This window comes from Chrysochloris asiatica, unplaced genomic scaffold (assembly GCF_000296735.1).
Source record: "Chrysochloris asiatica unplaced genomic scaffold, ChrAsi1.0 scaffold00001, whole genome shotgun sequence".
Taxonomy (NCBI): domain Eukaryota; kingdom Metazoa; phylum Chordata; class Mammalia; order Afrosoricida; family Chrysochloridae; genus Chrysochloris; species Chrysochloris asiatica.
In genome coordinates, this window is record NW_006408519.1 from 48,786,460 (window position 1) to 48,804,477 (window position 18,018).

Below are 18,018 nucleotides of genomic sequence, written 5' to 3' on the forward strand. Positions count from 1 at the left end.
TCGAAACCTGGGATCAAACCAGGGACTTAGATTTTCAGTCTAACAGCCTCCATTGAGCTATTTCAGCTCTACTCTCCGTGCACTGTTGTTAAGTGCTGCCGAGTCGGTTCCAACTCATAGTGATACTGTAAGGGTTTCCAAGGAGTGGCTGGGGAGTTTGAACCACCAACTTTGTGGTTCAAACTGACTTTGTAGTCCAGTGCTTTATCCCACAGCACCACACCAGGCCTCCTCTGTGCCATTAGGACACCTTATACCCACCCAGTAGAGAACACAGGAAACACACACATGCATGTTTCCCAGAAGAAAAACAGGGGACAAATCCCCAAGGCCCCAGCACCCTGCACCCCAGCTCAGATCCCAAAAGACCGTGTCGCTGGTTTTTTTTTTTTTTAGTCTGTTACTGAATTCATGGATTCTGTCCTCTCTGAGTTAGAAGTCACGCTCATTCATCCATTCGTCCATGACTCGTTCATACATTTCCAGAGCAGTAACTATGTACCGGCAAGCCCACAAAACTTTTTCCATTCCTCTAAATTTCCCAAGGGGCTCCAGCCAGCCCACACCCACACCCGGTGCCCAGTCAGCACTAGCCGGCACTGCAGAGAGCTTGGGACATGCACTCAGTGAAGTCAGGGCTGGGCTCTTCTCTGTGGTCATCTCCCACCCCACCTGGAAGGGCCCAGGCAAGGGAAGCAGGTGATCCCTCCTCTGTCTCTGAGTCCCAGGATCTCAGATTCCAGTGACTTGCTGACAAGGGTCCATGTAGCCCACCACATTTCCAGGACAACTGTGTACTGTTGATCGCTTCTCATCCTGAATGAATGATTCAGTTTTTCAACAAGAGGACTTCTCGCACTGGTTTACGTTTGGTGTGGGTGGCAGGAAGGAAGAGAGATGTTGAATCCAGGTAGCTCCCAAGTAGCATCTCCTGGCTGCAGGGAGGTGGAGCCATGTGGAAAGTGCCTGAGAGAGACCTTACCAGTTTGCAGCCCCCCAGCAAGAGATGATATTCACTTTCCCCCTGGTGGTGCAGTGGCCAAGCATTCAGCTGCTAACTGAAAAGTCAGCACTTTAAACCTACCTGCAACTTAGAGAGAGATGCTCCCATTAAGACTGACAGTCTCAGAAACCGTACAGAGCAGCTCTATTCTGTCCTAGAGGGGTGCACTGAGTCTGAGTCAATCAGTAGTAGTGGGCTTCATTGCTTGAAGAGTCCTGGTGGCACTGTGGGTGAGGCACTAGGCTGTTAACTGCAGGTCAGCAGTTCAAACCCACCAGCTGCTCCATGGAAAAAGGTGTGACAATCTGCTTCTGTAAGATTGTTGTTGTGTGTTGTTGAGTTGGGTCTGACTCATAGTGGCCCTGATGGAGTTTCCAAGGCTGTAAATCTTACAGAAACAGAAAACCTCATCTTTCTCCCAAGAAGCTGCTGGTGGATCGGAACTGCTGACCTTGTGGTTAGCAACCCAATTCACTTTGTCCTACAGGGTCGCTCTGAGTTGGAACTGACTTGACAGCAATGAGTTTGGTTTGGTGTCTCCAACCCCAGGCCAGACACCCATAGGTGCCCTGCACACATGGCGGCATGACCATTACACAAAGTGCCACCAATGAAAAAAACACACCACACAGGAGGCAGCGCAAACTGTCCACCTGCCACCTCCATGTCATGGCTCAGTGTGTGAGGTCAGACATGCTTGTTAGGTGCCTCCATTCTGGACCCGATGGCGTCTAAGTGGTCAGCTGTGGCTTGGATGGTGACATCCCAGGCAACTGTACCCCAATACTGGCCCCCAAGGCCTCAAAATGGCAACACAACTCGAGAGCCTCGGAAATCATCTAAGCCAATGAGAAATCGGCGTCAGAAATCATCATCCCAAGGTCTCCTGACTGACCAGATCAGAGAAGGACAGAGCCCACCCAGCTCCTCTCTGTGAGTGGAAGGGCCCAGTGCCAGGAGCCACCTGGAATTGACCGGGATACCTAGCAGTGCAGTGATTCATCTTCCCACCGGGCCCCAGTCCAGTACTGAGTTGTGTGGCTGAGCTACTCTGCCTAAGAGGCCGCTGGGTCATCCCCTTTATCGGACTTGGTGGCCTCCAGAGCTGTCCCAGGGGAGCAGGGCAGAGAGATGGTTGGCAAATGGAGATGAATAGGCAGAGGGGAGCCAGATGACCGATCATTTTTCCCAGCTCTGTTGCTCGGAGATTTCCATGTAGGAGACCCTGTACTCGCCAGGCAATGCCCTGTCCACCCCACTGGCCCTGTGAGAATTCCCGAAGTTTGAGAAATGACAGGTTTCCTGGCCTGGCTCCTGCTGTGAGCAGAAAGCCCCAGTTTCAGAAACCAACCCATGGGTGGAAAAGGTCCTTTAGTTCCCAGCCTTGTGCCTTTGATCCCGCCTTCTTTCCAAATGGGGATACCTACCCCCTGTTTCTTCATTAGTTAAAAAAATAATCAGTTGTCATTGAGTGCACTCCAACTCATGGTGCCCCCATGTGTGCCACAGAAGAATTGTGCTCACAGGGTTCTCAGTGGATGATTTTTCATAAGTAGATTCCACTCATGGTGCCCCCATGTGTGTCAGAGGAGAACCATGCTTCACAGGGTTCTCAGAGGATCATTTTTCATAAGTAAATTCCACTCATGGTGCCCCATGCGTTTCACAGAACTGTGCTCACAGGGTCCTCAGTAGCTGGGTTTTCAGCAGTAGAAAGTCAGGCCTTCCTTCTGAGGTACCTCTGAGTGGAGTGGAACCTCCAACCTTCCAGTTAACAGCTGAGCACATTAAACATCTGCACTGCCCACAGATTCCTTATGCCATTTGGTGCTGTTGGTAGGTGCTGCTGAGTCTAAGTCAGCTTGGCATAAACTGCCCCATACAGTGTTCTAGGCAGTCATCTTTATGGGAGCAGATCGCCTGCTCTTTCTCCCACACAGCCATTGAGCATGGTAACCATTTGCCCCACACAGTGACTCCTTATCCCATTTACCTGTGGTCAAACCTCACTCAGTGTTAAGGCCAGCTGAAAGAGTGGTTCTTCCAGACGCCTGTCTTAACCCTGAGCCAGCCTGCTGGGAATCCCCTCTAGGAGGCAGGGCGGTGTGGTACTGGTGGTCAAGCTGCCAGGGTTTGATCTAGGAGGCAGGCAGGGCAGTGCAGTAGTGGTCAAGCCAACCAGGATTAGAGTCCGGCCTCTGTTCTGCCCTTGAGGCTCCCCCTTCCCAGGCATCCTCCTTGTTTGGGGTCATGTTCATAGTCCGGTGAACCCGCCAAGTCCTGACCTGACAGGCAGTCTGGCAACTCCATGAGCAGAAAATGCCCACATAAAGGTGTGAGGTTAGGGTGACAGGCTAGCTCCTGGAGCCTACGGCTGCCTGGCACAGGAAGGGCAGGACCCCACAAGCATGTGGGAGCACCAGGAACTTTGCCACTGGAAGAGAATGAAATATTTATAAACAACGTGCAAGGTGGGATTCAAAGAGGCACTGCCCCATGGCAGGACTCAGGATGACTTTGAGAAAGAACATGCAGGAGAGGGAGCCAGTCTCAGCCCTACATCCTTTCTGGTAAGTTCCCCACTTAGGCCTTCAGCTAACATCCCACTCCCCTTCCCATGAGCCCCCAGAGGGGCCCAACAGCAACCATTCCCATGCAGGCTTCTGCAGGTCAAGATGGAGCATGAGTTACAGACCCTGTGGGAGAGGGGCAGGAAGGGTCCCCAGGAAGCTCCCAGTGCAATGACGGGGCTCAGTGTGGTCCAGGGTCAGAGTCCCAGCCCACCTCACACCTCCCAGCCACCTGACATCTCTTCTGGAAAAGGGGCACAAGAAACGAAGCCAACCTCTGTGGTTTACAATGCTTTTCCACCTCCATCATTTTGTCTGTCAGGGTGATCAGTTATCTTGGCATCAAGACACACTTCTCTCGGTATAATAAAACCCCAATTTTTCCTGGGTACCTCTATTCTCAGCCTATGGGTGTGGCTCAAAGAGAGGTGTTCTGCACAGACCCTAAGAGCAGAGTGATTGCATCACCAGCCAAACCCTGAGCCAGTGCAAGGTTTTCTGAAAAGTGTGATGGCTGGAGCTGCTGCAGTCACATTGGAACCATGAGAATGAGCCCAACCCCAGAGGAGAAGGGTCCTGGCTTGGGTGCTGAGGTTCAGTACTGGGGATGTTGTTCTACCCCCATATCTTAGCCCAGCCTACAGCCAATATAACTCACACAGATGGTCCACTTGGTCCTCTGGGGAACCTTTTGGTTTAGGCCAGTATGTTGATTGCAGGTGACCAACACTCAGCTGAGAATTCATGTCCTAATACCTTAGTGTGACTATTAATAGCTAATAACAGTTTCTTATGTATAATGTTGGGGGAAACTGAAAATTCGAGAACACTTCATCATGTTCATGAGGAACCTGTGCATAGATCAAGAGGCAGTCATTAGACCAGATCGAGGGTTTGAAATCAGGAAAGGTGTGCATCAAGATTGTTTGAAATCAGGAAAGGTGTGCATCAGGATTGTATCCTTTCACCATACTTATTCAACCTGTATGCTGAGCAAGCCATCAGCAAAGCTGAACTATATGAAGAAGAATGAGGCCTCAGGATTGCAAGAAGACTCATTAAGAACCTGCAGTATACAGATGACACAATCTTGCTTGCTGTAAGTGAAGAAGACTTAGCACTTACTGATGAAGATATAAAGCCTTCAGTATGGATTGCACTTCAATGCAAAGAAAACAAAGGTTCTCACAATTGAACCAATAAATAGCATCCTAGTAAGTGGAGAGGACTCCTGGTGTGGTGCTTCAGGGTCAGCACTGGACTGCGAACCATAAGGTCAGTAGTTCTAACCCACCAGCCACTTCCCAGAAACCCTGTACAGGGTCACTGTGAGACAGAAATTACTTGATGGCACTTAACAACAATGAATTTGAATGGACTTGATGTCATGGATTCGGTGTTTTTTGTTTTCTTCTGCAGTCTCGCTTCGGGAGGGGAGATGAGCTAGTGAGGTGGCACAGGTCTGTGGTTACACAGAGCTTCAAGTTGAGAGGAGGAGCTATGGCAAGCTGGGTGTCCAGGACTGCCAGGCCAGTATGAACCCACTCCTGGTTTGTAGAGTCCTGGAAATATGGACATTCAAGACTGGGCTCTAATGGATGTCTAATTAAAAGATTTAAAGTGTTGTTTGGGACAAGCAAAAATAAAACAAGAGGCCATTCATTTGTCTCCAGCTGATGGCAGGATGCTCAGAAATGGGGGAGAGAGAAAAGTGTCCAGAGACACTGAAGGGGACCCTAAACGCCAGGACTCCCCACCACCCGGGCAGGCTGGCCAATGACTGCAGATCCTTTCCCATGCTTGCCCCTATCACCTTTCCAGAACTACCAGTCATTCCATTTCACAGATGCAGACATCAAGGCAGAATCCCAGGTGAGAGCGCCTGCCCACACCAGGCCTGCAAGAACCCCAGAATGCCACACCCTCATGCCAGGAAGGAAGATGGAGCTCCCTTCCCATGACCCTCCTGGGACCCATGCCCCCACTCTGCAGACAAGCACACTGAGGCTGGGGGCAGGGATGGCTCACTCCAGGGCTGCAGGCGGAGCTCCCCAAGGGGAATAGCTGGGGCACCTGTGCTTTATTTAAAGAAAGAGAAGCTCTCGTGTCTGCTTTTTAGTATCAGTTCCAAAAAGAACTTGAGCTCCCTTGTGATTTCCCTTCATTTTCTGCCTTAAAAGATGAGTCAAGTTGGGCCCCAAGGGATCTTGTAGGACAGGGCACTGCCCAAGAGGGTTTGCTAGGCTGACATCCTTCTGGGAGCAGACAGGGTCATCTGTCTCCCATGGAGCGGCTGCTGGGGCCAAGCAGCTAACATTTCAATTAGCACCCCAGTGCTTAACCCACTGCACTACAAGACACCTTTAAGGGGATCAAAGCAAGCCAAACTCATTGCCACTGAGTTGGTTCTGCCTCAGAGGATTTCTGAGGCTGTAACTCTTAATGGAAGCAGAAAGCCTCCTCATTCTCCTGAGGAGTGGCTGATGGGCTTGAACTGCCAACCTGTGGTTCCAGCTCAGTGTTGACCCTATAGCGCCACACCGGGAGTCCCCTTCGGTTTTGACTTACCTAAAAAAATTAAAATAGTTAAGCTAAAAATTAAATTAAAAATTAAAATAACTAAGCTTATAAAACACATGATTCTGAAGACAGTAAACAATACGCCATGTGAGTGAGGCTGGGGTGCGGACCCCACTGAGGGGAGTCTGGGAGCCCCCCATAGAGAAGAGCTAGGGAGAATGGCAGGCGTCCATTCGGGTTTCCTGGCGCCCACTCCAGGCCTTCCCACTACGCTAACCTAGCTTCCCTCCTTCCCTGTCCTCCTGCATCTGTGAACCCAGGGGACAGAGTATAACCACCCCATGGGTTCTCTAGACTGTACTGTTTGAGTCCTCCACTGCTAACCACAAGGTCAGCGGTTCAAGCCCACCAGCTTCTCCTTGGAAACCCTATACAGGGTCGCTATGAGTCAGAATGGACCTGGGGCGGCACTCAACAACAACTGTTTATGGGAGAAGCCATGGTGGTGCTGTGGGTTAAGCTGCCTGCTGCAAACTGAAAGGTCAGTGGTTTGAAGCCACCAGCCACTCCACAGGAGAGAGCTGAGGCTGGCTGCTTCTGTAAAGATGAGAGCCTTGAAAACCCTGGGGGGCACTTCCCCTCTGGCCTGTAGGGTCCTTGGGAGCTGAAATCAATTCAACAGCAGAGGCCACTGTTGACGGAAGCAGAGCATTGGGCCTTTCCACTTCAGAGAGACTGGGTTAGCAGCACTTAATCCCTGCACCACCCTGCCTAGGTTTGTGTTTATTCTGAGGACCTCCCGAGGACCACCAACCCCTGTTCAAATACCATGCTGCTCCTCCAAGTGTGACTTCAGCTCCCTGGGCTCGTGCTGAGAGAGTCCAGTGAGAAGTAATCAGTGTCACACTCCCATTTTATGGATGGGGAGACTGAGTCTTGGCAGCCCTTTAATTGCATCTAGTAGTTGTTTGTTGTTGTTAAGTGCTGTCCAGTCCATTCCAACTCATAGTGACCCTGTGTAGCGCTTCCAAGAAGCAGATGGTGAATTTGAACTGCTGACCTTGCGGTCCAGTGCAGGATCCCACAGCGCCGCACCAGGATTCCACTGTATATTAATTGTTGCCCTCCACTTGCTACTTCTGGGCACCCGCACCACTTTGTGAGATGTCCCACTCCTCATGGGAGCAGGAGTCATGAGGGTGCAATGACACCCCTGTGGACATTAAGCATGGCCCCAGATGGGTGGGTATAAGGGGAGGGGGTGTTCACAGTTCACTCAGCAGCACTGTCTAGTTCTGCAATGGTGGTTACTAGGTGGTGTCATCTAGTTGGTACCAACTCATTGTTCTACTCACCCAAGTAACAAAAACATTCTTGAAACATTGCTTTTAGGTACAGATCAAAAAGATTGAAAAGCAGGAACACAAATGGAGATTTTCACACAAATGTTCATAGCAGCACTGTTCACAAGAGCCTAAAGGAAGAAAGAACCCAAATGCCCCTCAAGGAAAAGGGAACCCCCAGACTATGACCCTTAGCTACCCTTTGGGTCTACAACTGGCTCAATTTTCAAACAACAGACAGATCAATCAAGGGAACAGAGGTACACGGACCTGAGAAGAATCAACCATCTGAGAGCCAAAGGGCAGCATTTGCCCAGGGTCAAAGCTCAGAAGGCAGGAATGGTCGAGAAAGGAGGAGGAATGGAAACAGGAAACGCACACAGGAAGTGGGGTGAGTGAGGTTGCACTGTGAGGGCTGCAATCAATGAGATGACACAAAACGTTTATGAACTGTTGAATGGAAAACTGAACTTTCACCCAATTCACAAGGAAAGTTTTGTTGTTGTTGTTTTATAAAAAGAAAGAAATGAATAAGCAAAGTGTGGCTTATCCATACAGTGGAATATTACTCAGCGGGGGAGGGGGTGGGGGTGGAGTGGAGAATGGAGAGTGATTGATGATGGGGATAGGGTCTTCTTTTTGGGGTGATGAAGATGTCCTGAAATGAGAAAAATGGGTGGCACTGTGGAATAAAGTACTGGACCACAAGGTCAATTTGAACCACAAGATTGGTGGTTCAAAGTCACCAGCCGCTCCTTGGAAATCCTATATAGGGTGGCTATGAGTTGGAACCAACTCGACGGCACTTAACAACTACAACATTATGCTTCTACTAAATACCACTTAATTGGTCCCTCTCAAATAGTGAATGAACATCATCCAGTATAAAGAGAATTGTGTTTAAAGACAAAGTTCCCTTGTGCATGAAGCTGAGTCTGGCAGCAAGCAAAGGAGGGAGGCCGAGTGGTGGCTGGGTGGATGGTGGAGAGAAGGTGGCTATTCTGGGCTTACTCTTTGCTGGGAAGCAGTGGAGGCTGGAGGCAGGTGTCACAGAAGTGGCATGGGCAGGCTCTTTCTGGGGAGACACAGGACGGGCACCTCACCCCCACCCCATCCCGGAGACCCCTCAACCTCTCTGGGCCAGTCACAGCTGGCTGGCCTGGCTTAGCCAAGCCCATACTTCTGGCCTCAGCTCTGAAGGGAGTCAGGAGCTAAGTTTGCAGTCAGACAGCCCTGCAGCACTGGCTTAGGTGGGGCAGCGTGGGGACCAAGGACTGTGGGGGTGATGCTGAGGCTGTGGGGAGGGTGGTGGTCAGTCTTCTCCCTCCAACCACACATGGGCAGTGCTGCACCATCTCCCAGGAGTGGCTGGCTTCTGATGACCTCCCCCTCCCCCCTCCCATCCTGCCCCCATCCCTGCCCAAGCACCTCTGCTCACTCCCCACCAGCCTGGAGCACAGAAGATGCTGAGGGTCATCCACCCACCCACCACATCCGCGTGCTTCTGCAAGAGGCTCGGATAAAATACCTCCAATAAAGAGGTTTATGGACTGTAGCAATGGTTCAAGCCTCGGATCAGGTCAGCTCACTGGACTAGGCGCCGGCCACTAGTGCACAGGTGCGTGGGCGCCCTCTGGCGGATGCTCGGGCAAATGCAGAAAGACAAATTCTGCCGCCACCTCCGCTTACCCCTTGGTTGGTCCCAAGCCAGAACCTCAGAGAAGAGCCACTCAGTGGCATCTTAGAATTAATAACAGTGTTACTTTCTGTCGTGCGTAAGGTCTCTGTGAGTCGGTACTGACTCTACCGCACCTACCAGCAATAGTAGGAATAATATCACAACATAATAATGCTACCCAAAACTGCCCTCTAGCGAAAAAGAGGAAGAGGCGCGATGAAATGAGTTGACACAGTGGCAGTAACATAGCAACAGTTGTGAGGCTAGTGTAGGAAGAGGCGGTGCTTGGTTCTGCTGTCCATGGGCCACTGGGAGTTGGAAACAACCCATCAGCACCAAACAACAACCACCCAAACCCTACCAACCTGGGATTGTTGAGTTGATGCCAACTCACGCTGACCCCATGGGTTACAGAGACTCAGTTGTAATCTCTACAGAAACAGATCACCAGACATTTCTTCGTTGGTGCCGCTGGGTGGGTTTGAATGAATTTACAGTTAATTGTTGTTGTTAAGTGCTGTCGAGTGGGTCTCAACTAAACATCCTTGTACTCAATCATCTATACTTCGACTACAGCACCACACCTGGACTCCTTTCAGTTAACAGCTGACTACAAGTTATTTGTGTCACTTGGCACACCCTGCTTGCCCCACCCAGGGACCCTGAGTAATCCCCAAATAAGCACGCATTACTCAGGTACTTTGTGCCAAGGACTGCGTTACAATAGCTTACATTTGGGGAGGTTGAGCAAACACCCTGTAGTCTTGACCAATCTATGTTCGCTTTCTAAGCCTCAAGTCTGGAGTCGGGCTGATCAGGTTTGGATCCAAGTATGGAGATCTCTTTCACTGCAATCCTGCAGACATGGGCCACAGCTTCCCAGGTTTCCAAGAACTTTAGAAGTTGGAGGGCTTTCCTGGTCTCCGCCATCCCTTTCAAATAAGTCATCTCTAACCAGTCCACTCTATAACGTTGTTGTTGTTATGTGCCGTCGAGTCAGTTCTGACCCCATAGCAACCCAGTACAGGGTTTCTGAGGCTGTAAATCTTTACAGGAGCAGAAACCCTCATCTTTCCCCCATGGAACAGCTGGTAGTTTTGAACTGCTGATCCTGAGGTTAGCAGCTGCCCGATTCCTAACCACTACGCTACTAGAGCTCCTTATTATTATATACATATATAATGTTATAGTCGATAACATTACCACCCCGCAAAAATGTAGAGAAATGAGTCTAAGTTCTAATATCAGAGTCCATAGTAAAACAGGTTACCGTTAGCAAAGTCCACGTCAAATCAGGAGCTTGAAAGTCCAAGCCCTGTTTACTCATCCTGAGGCAATCGTGGACACCTTCTTTCCATATCAAATGCAGTTCCTGCTTCATTTCTGTTAGATGCGGAAAATTTTTTTGAGGGTTAATTAACCATGGAGGACACAAGAGAGAGCAGGCAGGATCCAGAGGGAGGAGACAAGTTGGGTCAGAAGAGAGGGAGCCTCGGATGCCAAGTCACTCATTGCCCCAGGACCAGCCAGCCCTACCAGGTAGGTGGCAGTGCCCTGGTGAGACCTCCACTGGTCTCTTCAACGGCTAGGTCAGGGCCTTGCCTCCTGATCCACAGGACTGGGTTCTGTCCTGTCCCAAGGCCCAGCTCTAACGCCACCTGCTCCAAGACTGTGTCTCTCCCTACTACCTGAAATCTCAGCACGGTGTAGAGGGAGGTCCTGGGCTCACAGAGACTTCATTGAAGCCAAGCATAACATGCTTATCTGTGCAATGTGTCTGAGTCCAGCCCATGGGACAGACAGGGCTGGGAAACATATGAAAACCATAATCCAGAAGTCAGCTTGCTGGGAAACACAATTAGCTGACATGAAGGGGAAGGGAGTTGTTTGTGTTCCCAAAGCACCGTGTTATGGACTAAACTGTGTCTCCAAAAATATGTGCTACAAATCCTAAATCGTGGATGTGAACTGATTCTAAACGGTTCAGTCATGGCTGACGGATGGAGCATACGTGTTGCATAGCAACCAAATCTCCTGTGCGTGGGATTTTTTTGGTGTTGCGAGTAACAAACAGGAAGCTGTGCCCCACTCATAGTTGGCTGCTGACTACACCACTTGGATTGTGTGTCGACCACCAACTTTGAGTGGGGCATCACCGCTGCCTGAGGAGTCCCTTCTGACTCACAGAGAACCTATAAACCTATAAGGGGTTTACTAGGAGCAGCTGGTGGGTTTGAACAGTCAACTTTGTTGGTCCAGCCCAGTGCTTATCCTACAGCACCACACCAGGATTCTGTTTCTTACCTGGGTCCAAATCTCCATTGGATATGACTGGATTATTTGGAACCGATTTAAAGCCCTGTCCCAAAGTCCTAAGCCTGTGGATGCCATTCCATTTGGGAATGTTGTTGTTGTTAAGTGTTGTTGAGTCGATTACGACCCATAACAACCCCGTACAGGGTTTCCGAGGCTGTAAATATTTACGAGAGCAGAAAGCCTCATCTTTCTCCCATGGAGCCACTGGTGTTTCGAACTGCTGACCATGAGATTAGCAGCCCAATTAGCAACCATTATGCTACCAGAGCTCCTTCCATTTGAGAATAGGACATTCTTTTTTGTTGATGTGGCCACATCAGTGTAGGGATATGCTGTGAGGCAATTACTTCAGAGATATCAAAACACGAAGAAGCAAGAACAAATGGGGGGGACGATCCACAACGCATGAAGGTCACTAAAGAACTGAGGGACAGCTGGGCAAAGGCAAAGACCATCGCCCACCACAGAACAAGAGAGGACACCTTCCCCTCGAGCCAGCACCCTGAATTTGAACTTGCGATTGTTAAACTACGAGGGAATACGATTCCGTTTGTGAAAGCCGTCCTTGTGTGGTATTTCAACTACAGCCCCAGAGGACTAAAACAAACTGCTTCCCAGACCTTGTTCATTCAGTTGCACCTGTCTCCCAGAAACATGTTAAAATGCAGCTTCTCAGCCAGCAGGTCTGGGGGCCTGAAACTCTGCATTTCAAGCATGTTTGTCAATTATGCACCATTCCATGGATCCCACACTGAGTACCACTACTGCCAAGTCAATTCCAACTCACAGTAACCCCATGGGGCTTCCATGGTTGTAGTCTTTATGGAAGTGAACTGCCACATCTTTCCCCAGCAGAGCAGTTGGTGGATTTCAGTCACCGAACACTGAACCACTGTGCCACCAGAGCTTGTTTCTGCATGTAAGACCCAATGGGGGTGAAGGCTCAGCCCAAGAGATGCCCCCAGGCCTGCTTCGAGGGCACAGCATGGCTGTCGTAACTGAACTCACTCAATCCCCAGGACCATCTCAGCATGTGCTGGGGTTTAATATCAGCCAACCTGCTCCCTGGGGCTCATGTGTGAAGAGATCCTCGTTTAGTCAAGCAGCAGCAGAAGCAGCTTGGTTCTACCAGAGACATCAATTGCCCACCCATCAATGTAGCATAGAGCTGGACCACATGTCCCCTTGCAAGTGGCCATGGTCCTATGACTCAGACCAGCCCACACACAGAGTGCTGGTCACTTCTAGGACTGGACCCCAAAACTTGCCTAGTGATCCTCTCTTCCTTTAGCTGTCTTTATGCATCCACCTACCCCTCTATCCACCCATTCATCTATCCATCTGTCACCCATCCAACCATCTATCCATCATCTATCCATCATCTATCCTCCATCCATCCAACCACCTCCCCATCCATCCATCAATCCTCCATCCATCCAACCACCTCCCCATCCATCCATCCATCCTCCATCCATCCAACCACCTACCCATCCATTCATGATCCTTCCATCAATCCTCCAGTCACCCATTCTTCCCTCACCATCCACCCTTCCACCTTCCCATTCATCCATCTGTCTTCCTATCTGTCTGTGTGTCTAGCTAGCTAGTTAACTGAGGCAGTGCTGGTTCAGTGGGAAAGTCCTTGCCTCCCATTCTGGATAGGTGGGTTCAATTCTCAGCTAATCCATGTCATGAACAGGCTCTACACACCCACCAGTGGAGGCTTGAGTGCTGAGTGCTGCTATTACACTGAATTGTTTCTGTGGAGCTTTCAGACTAAGACAGACTAGAATGGAAGGCCTGGAGATATACTTCTTCAAATCATCGAATTAAGACCCTATTACACAGATTACACAGATCTGAGCCACAACAATCCTGAGACAATGCAACATTCCAATCCACTGTGCACGAGGTCACCATGAGCCAGGGGCCAATTAATGGCAGTTAACAACTACAATCTATCATTTATCCGTTCACTCATCTCTCTTCCTGAAGACAGAGGACTCTGAAGATAGACCCTTAGCTCCTGGAGGAGCCTCAATCCTTGAACGATTGTGTGGAACCTGCTGGACATGCAAGAAAACATTCATTGTAGCACACCAGTGGTATTTATTATCTGCTACACAGCCAGCTCAGAATAAACACTTGATAAATGTTGCTATTTACCAGTAGAAAAGTTGAACTAATAGCAAATATGTACAGACTGTCACCACCCACCCTGTTGTTCATTATGTTGTCCAACAGAATCCACGCAAGAATCCCTCACATATGACATGTCATTCCAGTTCTCATGTCCACTGAGGGATGGGGAAAGGGGGGCAGTCTACTTTACTGGTGAGAAAATGGGGTCTCAAGGACGGGGATCTGATAGAAGTCTATTGGCAGCGGGCCAAGCTAGCAACGAGGCTACTGGGCTCTGACTGTAGACTGCAGCCCATGGGAAGATGCTGAGCAGCCTCTGAGCAGCCGTACACACCTGTACACATGCACACATGTCCCTTCATAGCCTGAAGCACAAGGAAGATAAAACTGAAGCACGTTAGAAGTCTACTCGCTCCTGGTCTTATGTTGTTATTGTTGTTAAGTGCCGATGAGTAGTTGACTTCAACTTATAGTGACTCTGTACAGGGTTGTCCGAGGAGCAGCTGGTGAACTTGAACTGCCAACCTTGTGGTTCAAGCAGAGCAGCTGGTGAACTTGAACTGCCAATCTTGCGGTTCAAGCCAACTACGCAGTCCAGTGCATTAGCCCCCAGCACTATGACAAGACTCCCCTGGTCTCATAGTTAAGAGAAATTTGCAGTCAATGCAAAAAAAGGTTTAAAAATTGCTGACAGCAATGCTGGCTGCAGCGCTGCCTGCTCCTTGGCTTCCCAGTTGCTGAACAAGGACAGTGCCAACAGCTTGGCATTCTGAGGATCAAGTGACTTTAGCCAAGTCCCTTGCCCAAAGACACCTAGCTAGTAGGTAGCTGGTCCTCTATGCATAGAAAACCACCCTGTGTCAACCTTTTTCCTCAAAGGATGGGGCCAGTGCCTGTGGGAAACCACACTCACCTGCACAAGTATGTGTGCACACATGTACACATGTGTGTGTGTTCAGTGCACAGATATGTGCATACATGCACTCACGTGTAGGTATGGGCACAGGCATGCACATGTGTACACATGTACATGGATATGTGTGTTAACGTGCATGCACACAAACACAAGCATGTGCACACAGATGTGTGTACACATATACACAGATATGCATGCACACATGCATGCACAGAGATATGTGTGCACCTCCACGCATGCATGTGCACATACATATACAGGTATGCACACATACGCAGATTGTGTGAACACGCACATACTCCTATGCACAGACATACACAAGTACACGTTGCACACACTTGCAGACAGACAAAGGTGTGCCCATACCCAGACATGCACATGCATTCCCAGACACAAGCATGTGTGCGCACACACGGAGCCCAACTCTTCTAGACCCTGTCTTACATAACAGCCACCCAATGTGTCTCCGTGGCTGCAGGCAGAGTGGAAAAACCCTGGGCTCTGCTCAGCCTGGTTCTTCTTCTTCTGCACGACTTCAGGAACAAGGCTGCAGTGTCCTGTGTCCAGGCTCCTGCCCCAGAATTCAGACTCAAAACAGGCCCGTCCTCCAAGGTTTGCTGTGGACATTCCACGAAGGCAGCACACATCAAGCACCCAAATCCTCTGAAGTGCCCACAGCTTCTGCCTGGAGCTCAGTGTCTTTGATTTTGCCTTTCTGTTTCTAGGACACCCCACGAGAGTACATGAACTCATCACCTGGTATATGATGACTCCCATTTCTGCAGCCTCGGGGCCTTTGCACGCACTGTAAGAAAACATGGGTGGTCTCTGTTCACAGCACCTGTGCACTCATCATCCACTGGCTCCCTCCCTTGTCCTTCAGCCTTGGACAGGCTGAGTCCAGAACTCCCTTAGGCTGGGTGCCTCAAGGTTGAATGCCTTCAGGGACCAGTTAAGAGCTAGCCACCTGTCTCAAAGATCAGAGGGGTAGAAGAGCTGGTGCTCCTCAGGATGCCAGGAGGTGAGTACAGGGCAGTCACCATGTGGCTCAGCCAAGCACCAGTTGGAAGGTGTACAGCCAGTGGGCCTAACCTTCCTCATCTCAGACAACCCACCCAATCTACTTGCAAAGTTCCTCCATATTGATAAAGCTTACCCCATCCTCTGGGCACGAAGGCATCCATGTCAGCATGCCAGGGGTCAGCACTGCCTTCAAGACCCTTGCCCCTGAATCTTTATTCCCCTTAGGCACCAGCCACTATGTTGCCCCCCACCCTTCCTGCCCCCTTCAAGGGCCCCTAAAGAAGCCCCCACAAATCACCCTCATAGGAAGACCATCTCTTCCCTGGGGGCTGGCTGATGCTGTCTGTTCACCCCAGACTGCAGGACCACAAGGGCAAGTTCTGACCCTGATGTGTTTCCAAATCCTCAGGACCAAACCTGGCACCTAAGGTGATGTTTGATGGGGGCTGGCCAACAAAGGCTCCCTTGAGAGTTGTGTCTCTGCCCTGTGTCTCCTAAGTGTCTGCACTGAAGGATCGATTGGCAGGCACATGGGGTCCTGGGTTGAGAGTGGAGGCAGGGAGTTATCAGGAAATGGTTTAACCCAGTTATGACATTGGTGGATGTAACCCACCCAACGGCTCCATGGGGAAAGGACCTGGAGATCTGCTCCCATGAAGCTGACATCCAAGGAGCCCCTATGAGGCAGGCTCTACTCTATCACGTAAGGTCTCAATGAGTCAGAACCAACTCGACAACAGGTCTGAGCAGTCCCAGCAGGCATGCCCTGAGATCCTCACTAAAAGGGATAAGAACCACTCTTCAGGTGCTCTGGGGATGGTGTTCTTCACAGAACTTCCAGGGACTTTGTCTAAGAGGGGTTGCTGGGAGCAGAGACCATGACCAACAAACAGTTGTCACTGTCCTTGTCAGCAGCCACCATCCACTCAGCCCTGGCTCAACGGCACCGGGTTCAGTCCTGAATGATAGGTTGGAGGTCAACACAATCTGAGCTGTAGTTTTCACTGGCAGGCCTTTCCTCTCAATCTCCCTTAGTCTGGAAGTGCCACTGACACTTTGCAGTGTTTTAGCAGCACATGAGCGTCTCCATGAACAGATGGCAGTTGTACATGGAGTGCAATGGCCAGGAATCGAACCCAGGTCTCCAACATGGAAAGTGGGAATCCCATCACAGAACCACTAGCTAGGCTATCTAGATACAAGCAGCCTGGTTGGTCCCTAACTGGGTCACCTTTGGGATCATGGAACCCAGCTACATGGAACCCTGGAGAGTGAGCAGCCAGTCTGTGGCGAGGGAAGGGTTTGCAGTATCCAGCATGGAGCCCCCTCCCCAGAGCCTGTTGTGCTCACCGCTGTATGTGTTCCCCTTCCCAACACACAGTAAGGCCTCACAGCACAGAGCAGGACCTCTGCAAAAATGTGTTAAATATGCATAACAAATGTAGCCCTGTGCTGGGCACACTTCTAAACCCAAATATCTACAGGTGATACAGTTACTGTGTCCATGTTGTAAACAAGGAAACTGAGGATCAGAGGGTTAGTGATAGTCTGAGGTCACCCAACTGCTGATGGGCAGAGGAGCATTTAATCTTGCATCTGACTGCCCCTACCCCTACATCCAGGATGGGGAGTTGCTCCACGTGTGATACAACAATGCCTATTGTCCCATGGGGAAGATGGGAGCTGACAGGAGCATGCACAAGGCTGGATCTGGCGAAGGAGACTAGGCAGGAAAGGGGACAGCAGCAAAGAGGTCAGTGTGGACAAGGCTTTGACACCAGGGCCAATAGTTCACAACTCCCCAAGAGCACACCCCCTCTTTCTCTGAACAGTCCAGGTGGAGGTGTCACCACCCCTCACATCTCCAGTGGGTGAGGTGGTTGTGTCTTCTCAACACAGAGAAGCATCTTATTTTCTTCCTTCTTTCATTCAACAGAGAACTTCTGAGCACCTACAATGTGTCAGGCACTGGGCTAGATGCTCAACAGCCCAAGATAGTGAAGACAAGTATGACAGTGACGATGATGATGATGGTCATATAGCTGCTGCTAAATGGAGGGCACTGTGTTAGGCATTGTTGTTATGAAGTGCCATCAAATCAGTTCTGACTCATAGCAACACTACAGAAAAGAATTTCTGAGGCTTTTTAAATCTTTCAGAAGCAGAAAACCTCATCTTTCTCTGTGTTAAGCATTGGGGAACCCAAAATCATGACGACAACAAGGATGACAACGATGATGGTGATTCCAACAACGGTTGATGACAATGACATACTATGTGGTGGGCAGTGTTAGGCATTGGTGAAAACAATGATAACAGTGATGAAAACAAGGATGACAATGATGATGGCAACAATGATGGTGATGATGACGATGATGATGCTATGTGTTGGTCTCTGTGCCAAGCACTGCAGAGCCTAAGGTAGAGATGAAAATAAGAACATGACGATGATGATGATGATGATGATGATGATGTGTCAGGCCCAGAGGAGCCCATGATGGTGGTGA

General features: G+C 49.9%; 1 protein-coding gene across 1 annotated transcript in view; it reads right to left on the reverse strand.

Moving 5' to 3' along the window:
- KCNK9 (potassium channel, subfamily K, member 9) overlaps positions 1-18,018 on the reverse strand; it is a 121,859-nt gene that overhangs the window by 5,797 nt on the left and 98,044 nt on the right. The window lies entirely within an intron of this gene.